The following is a 6,610-nucleotide window of genomic DNA, read 5'->3' as shown; positions in this document are numbered from 1 at the left end:
AGCTTTTTGCGTCAGAATTCTGTTTTTGATGTTTTATCTTTTTGGCTGTTTTTCTCTATAAATAACGTGCTAAAAACTCCGTTTTCATCCACCAACTCTCATCAAATTCTCTTGATTACTCTCTCTCTCTCTTTTCTAAACTAGCCTTCTCTCAAATATAAAAATTCCGCACTCATTAGATTTAGAAACACCTAGCCATATTCGAAGTTGCCTTCGCCCTAGACGTGAAAGGTTTAATTTCTGAGGGTTTGGTCCCAAATCTCTATTTCAATTATTTAATTTAATTGTTGATTTATATTTTCCTTGAAGTTACTAACATGTGTATTTTGTTATTAGAAAGAGATACGAGGCATCAAAGTAAGTACTTTAATGGTTTTTATTGATGTTATGATATAGAGTTCATGCTTAGGTTGTTATTATGATTCCTAGTATCATGTCTAGGGTAAATGTAATATTAAGTATGATTGTTATGATGCCTTTTGTTCTCTTTCCTAATATTCATGTTAGTATCATGTTAGGGCTAAAGCTTTAATTTTTATTACTTAGTGACATGCTAGGGTTTGTTATTAATCTTGTTAGTATCATGCCTAGGGTCTTGCTATTATTATGCTTTAACAAGATTATTATGATTATGATTATTATAATTGTTATTATGATGATTATTGTTTTGATTATTATTATGATTATTTTGATTATAATTTATTATTATTTATTATGTTGCTTGACATATTTATTATTTATTGCTTGATCACACCTTTTATGCATGTTTAAAGGGAATTTGTACTTGTAATCACGCTTAATAAGATAATTAATAATCTTGTTTAGGGTTAATATGATTATAATTCAAGTGATCGCAAATAATAGATTTATTTGTGCATTAATGTTCAACAAACATAGATAAAAAGGTTTAGGGTTAATCCTATTGATTGCATGTTAGTCAGAAAGCGCACATGAATACGATCAGAATAAAGTAGAGGCCTATTATTAGGGCAGGTTCAATCTCTTTTAGGTTGGACTTGTACCTTCATCCACGAACCTTATTTGGTTCGAGACCTTATGGAGTTGACGATCTCTTGGATCGTTAAGGGGTGTAACCTTCACCTCGTGAACGGAACGGTTTACAAGTTCTTAAAAAACTTGTTGGCGACTCTTTTGCTTTAGCTTCCTTCCCTTTGGACGCCACCGTACTTTAGTGTATGATCCCAGTGGGGTTCAAGCTAGGGGTTAACGCTTGAAATATATTCCCTACAGTTTTTGGCGACTCCACTGGGGGGGATTTCTATTTTAATTCCTGAATTTGTTTCGACAATGATTTAGAGTGAGTGGATGAGACTCGAAACGTTCTAGTATTTCATATGCGTAATTTTGATTAACATTATTGTCATATGCATAAAAAAGATCTAATTGGAAAGACCATCCGTAATGAGTTAAAACATAGGATTTTTACACGTAGGAAATTTGAGAAATATCTTTCACAACTAGGACCGAAATAACACTGCGCGAAACTGGAATATTTTATCGAGCACAGAAAGCTGCTGAGGCATGTAGGAATTAGTGTCAGCGACCAGAGTATTGGCGCCAATCTCTGTTTGCTGGCGTCAAATTCTTCCAATATCGAGCCAGAAATATGCGTTCTAATTTCGACCAGTTTTTCGTATTGTTTGCTCAATCCTACTTCCTGATTGAGTTTTTTCTCACTTTTCTGAAACCCATATGTGTTCTACATATGGACAGAACCCTCTGGGAATTCATGCTCCATCTACCTGATTGAACGCTCTGAGCAACAAAGGGTACATCCGAGACTGTTGAATTCACCAAACCATGGAAGCGAGTTTTTTCTGAAACTCGCGGTGTCCCATCCACTCGCTCCAACCCTTCACGGTTAGGCTTCCGCGCGGTGAATCCGGACAATTAACCATGGACCCTTTATTGACTAAACCATATCCCAAACTTTAGAGAACTAGAGCCATGGTTAGGTTGCAAACTCATTGCATCATATCGTGCCTACTTGACTAATTGTGCATTATTTATTGTGCATATACTATGTTTTCTTAACCGTTTGTTTGACTTGTGTTAAGACTAAAGTAAATTAATGACTAAAAGAACTTTGCCTAATTAATTAATTAATTAATTTGAGTAAATAAAGTCTAAGATTTTAATCAGAATTGACCTATTACGACTTTAAGCATACCCCTATTGATTGATAACACCGAAAACAGTTCCAGATTGAAGCTCCAGCAATGGCGCCGAAGTCTGAACTGTAGCGCCACTCTATTGAGTGTGGCGCCTGGCGACAGCTCTGTCTTCTGGCGCTACACTACAAAGAGAGGCTCCAGTCCTGTAGTTTTGACGACAGTTCGGATTATTGATCGAGTCATCACCTAGTGTCTAATTAACCAGTTTTCTAATTAATACGGTTAAATTTCTCTGTCATAATACTTTGTTTAGTCATTAATTGAGTCTAGTCACATAGTCTAGCCACATGGCCATGGCACGAGTCTTAACATGTCACCTACACTCACTAGTCTTAGCACACACTTTGTACATACTCTTTTCACACCATGACCATGTCTTAGGTTCATGCATGAATCGGTTTTTTTTCGTCATTTGAGTTGGGGGCACATTCTATTCCTAATTCTTCATATCCCTCCATCTATATCATTTTTCTTCACATTCTATTCCATCTTTCTTCACTTCCTCCATCCATTGCATGTTGAATAAAGTTCGAGTCAAATAATTAACAATGGATATCCCCAAATTCCTTTTGCACAGTACTTGGTCGAGGAGAGAAGGGCGATTAATCAAGGACAACCTCTTTATTCAAGTCTCACTTTTTGATAAACCAATTCGTCAAAAGAGGAAGGCTAAAAAGATAATGGCAAGTCAAGAAGAGGTCAATGAACTTAGGAGTCAATTGAATGACGTGACTGAGGTGTTAAAGGCTTTAACCCTCAAAATTGATGACCCTGTGAAGCAACAACAAATGAACCTCATGCAAGAAAGCTTGAGCAAGCTATCCAGTGACTATAAATTTCAGGGCAATAGTTCACAAGGGGTCTCGCTGGACAAGGAACTTCTTCCGCATAAGTTCAATGCCACTGACATCCCAAAATTCAAGGCAATAGATAACCCTTACTTTCATCTAAGAGCTTTTGAAACCATAATGAGCATTAAGGGTATTGATAAGAAAGTGTTCCCCTCTATATTTTCTCTATCTCTTGAGACCGTTTGTCAACAATGGCTCTTTTCTCTTGACAAAGAGAAAACCTCTTCTTGGGAGTCGATAACAAATACTTTCATAGATAGATATAAGTGCAACATCCAAGACGAAATAGACCACAGACAACTTGAGATGTTAAAACAAAAGGAAAACGAAGGATTCACTTCTTTCTTCAACAAATGGAAGCAAAATTCCTCTAATATGGTCAAGGCTCCTATCGAAAAAGAATCTGTGAGGATGGTTATCAAGAATCTCCAAGGGAAGTATTCAAGGCACTTAAAGTACCAACACAACTTGAATACTTTCAAGGCTGTGTATAAAATAGGCATTAACATTGAAGATGACCTTCTGAAAGATAATAGTGCGAGAGGAAAGAAGAACGAACATCCTTCTTCTTCCTCTCCCATTAATGAGGTACATGCCACGAACGCCTTTAAATCACGAATCCAAAGGTCAAAAAGAGTGTTCACTCCACTTGGTATAAGTTATGAAACAGCTTTCGAGAAGCTATATCACAAAGGACTAGTCATGCCCATAGGGCCCATCAAAGATCCATTATCAGAAGCCAGGCCACCCAAGTGGGACCCTAATAAGCACTGCAAATATCACCAAGGAAAGGGTCACGACACTGAGGATTGTTGGAAACTCAAAGAAGCTATTCAAGATCTGATCGATAACAATGAAACTTCCTAAATTCTAGCCATCGAAGAAAATCAAGCATCCTTCGATCCATCACTTCTTATCACACCTGTAGGAGAGCCCATGATCGAGACATCTTATATAACCTCTCTCGATGAAGTGGCCATGATTGGGGAGGATGAAAGTCTTTTCTTAGATAATACCAGGGAAGACTCATCAAGTCTAAAAGAGGACGTTCGAAAACTGCAAGATGTCGTTGCCATGCTCTTGAACGTGGTAGAAGGATTAGCAAATCGGGTGATGGTCATCGAACAAAATTCTCGCCAAGGGTTTAATGAGGAATTCAATGCTCCTAAGCCACGGGAAAAACAGACCATTGAATAATACATACCAATAGGAATGACTTACAATGAAGCTTTTGACTGTCTTCATGATCAAGGTCATATTCACTCCATTGGTCCCAGTCAATACCTTCCACCTAAAAACGTTTTCCCAATTGGGATCCAAATTCCTATTGTCGATACCATAGAGGTCGCGGTCACACTACTGAAAAGTGTCTCGCCCTCAAGGATCGTTTTCAAGACTTCATTGATTCAAATCTCCTTCATGTTCCTCCGCACGACAAGAAGGCCAAGATTAGTAACGATAGTAACAGTGGTTGTAAAGGAAAGAAGAACGACTATCCTTCTTCTTCCGAAAACACCTACTCTAGTAATAGTGTTGGTACTTTCGACCTTAATGAGATCTTAGCCATGGATAATTGAGGATTTAGAAAGCAACCGAAAAAGGATTTTACCCCTATTGGAATTAGCTACGATGATGCTTTCGATCGACTCCATGCCAAGGGACTCATTACTCCTATTGGACCTCTTCAAGATCCCCCGCTTGAGAAGAGATCGCCTAGTTGGAATCCAAATGTGCGCTGCAAGTACCATCAAGGTAGGGGTCTTGCCACTGAGAGCTGTTGGAAGCTAAAGGAGGCTATCCAACATTTGATTGACAATAACAAGCTTCCAATACCTCCAGTCGGCAAGAACACCAAGTGATGATGAACACAAGGCAAGAGGCGAGCTTCAACGGCAAGATTTCGTGACCTATTTATTTTTTTTCCCCAATAAGTCTAGCATAGGCACCTTTCTTTTCTCTTAGATTAATTTTGTAGATTCTTTCTTTTCCCCTTTTAATAAAAATGAGCATTTATTCTCTTACATATGATCATCACATTGCATTGCATAAAAATAAAATCCATGTCAAATTAAGCACAAGGTATACCAATGATTTGAGGCACCCCTTGTAGCCACATCATATCACCTTTCACCCTTCAAATATACAATCTCTTCTTGATAAACCACTTTGAGCCTTGTCTAACGATAGACCTTTCTTTCTTCAACCTACATCTACCTAACCTTGGGATGGGATGATGTGTAACTTATGCAATTTCATAAAAAGCTTGAGTAATTCAAAAGATAAAAATAGCAAAAATAAGCAAACAAATAAAAGTGTACTAAAGAGCAAGTGTTCCAATGTCTTTGACATGAACATGTCTTTGATATGAACACGTCTCAAATTGCGTCTCTTATCGAGTGCTCGGTACCGTGCCTGAGAAACATGAATGCCAAGTGAGTGATAGACCGCATGATCGGGATTACCCACACTTATAAAAATGAAATAAATGCTAAAGCAAAAGAAAGAGCTAAAAAAAAGAGTAGAAAACCTCAAGCATGAAAATACAAATATTCCAAAAGCAAAGTTGCACACCCTAGGGGCTTATCTAGGGTCTTGAGCCTTTATCCCCTCCTTCTTCTTCAACTTTTAGCCTAACCATGTTACAACCCTTAAAAAGACCTTTTGAGGTATATACATACTTGTGCGAGGTTCGGCTAGAGCTCCGTTTGGCCTGATTCCTAACGGATACGTAGGCAACCTCACATCGAGGTGCGGCCGTAATAAAAATGCATTCATATTCACATTCACACACCATGATCATATCAAGGGATCTCCTATGCTCATCCCTATCTACTTAGAGCTAGACTTGGGGGCTTGATCCCTACATCATTAGCTTACCTAGCCTAAGAGTCACCATTATTTGACTCTTCTAAAAATAATATTTTCTCCACACACTTAGCCCTTGCGGCCTAACTTTAGTGTCACTTTCACACACATCACACATACATGACCAAATATACTTCCCTTAGGCCCCCTTTGTCATGGAATCTTAACACAAAGTTGAAGCATGTATTGTCATACCAAAATCACTCATCAATCATAATTGTCATTGCATCACGAAGTATGAAGTGCTTAGCCTCCGCGCCTAAGTTACCTAAATACTTTCATTATTGAGTCAACTAGGATAGTCTAAAATGTTATAATCATTGTACTGTGAGAAACAACATTTGACTAAGCTCATTCAACATGCACCTTCAAAAACTTCACTTCGATTCTTTTTCGTGTCTTTCTTTTTCGGGAAAAAGTCGGTACCCTCCACAAAAATGACGGAAATTTTTTGTTTTTTTTGCATTTTTGAGTTGCACGATCACATTACAATGCACACACGAGTCATGAACACATTGAGTCATGTCGTGTCATATAACCTTGATTTGAGTCTAACACATGTGTCAAACACTTTGAGTCGAGTCAACCTCGAGTCAATCAAAGCGAGTCAAGTTTATACCTTGAGTCGTGTCAAGTCAATGAGTCAAGCGACATTAAACCTTAGGTCAACCCAAAATAATTACAGAAATTAGCAAAGTT

The sequence above is a fragment of the Chenopodium quinoa genome, unplaced genomic scaffold, assembly GCF_001683475.1.
Source record: "Chenopodium quinoa cultivar QQ74 unplaced genomic scaffold, ASM168347v1, whole genome shotgun sequence".
NCBI lineage: Eukaryota > Viridiplantae > Streptophyta > Magnoliopsida > Caryophyllales > Amaranthaceae > Chenopodium > Chenopodium quinoa.
The sequence above is the reverse complement of the archived record's forward strand: the minus strand, read 5'-3'. Positions refer to the sequence as shown.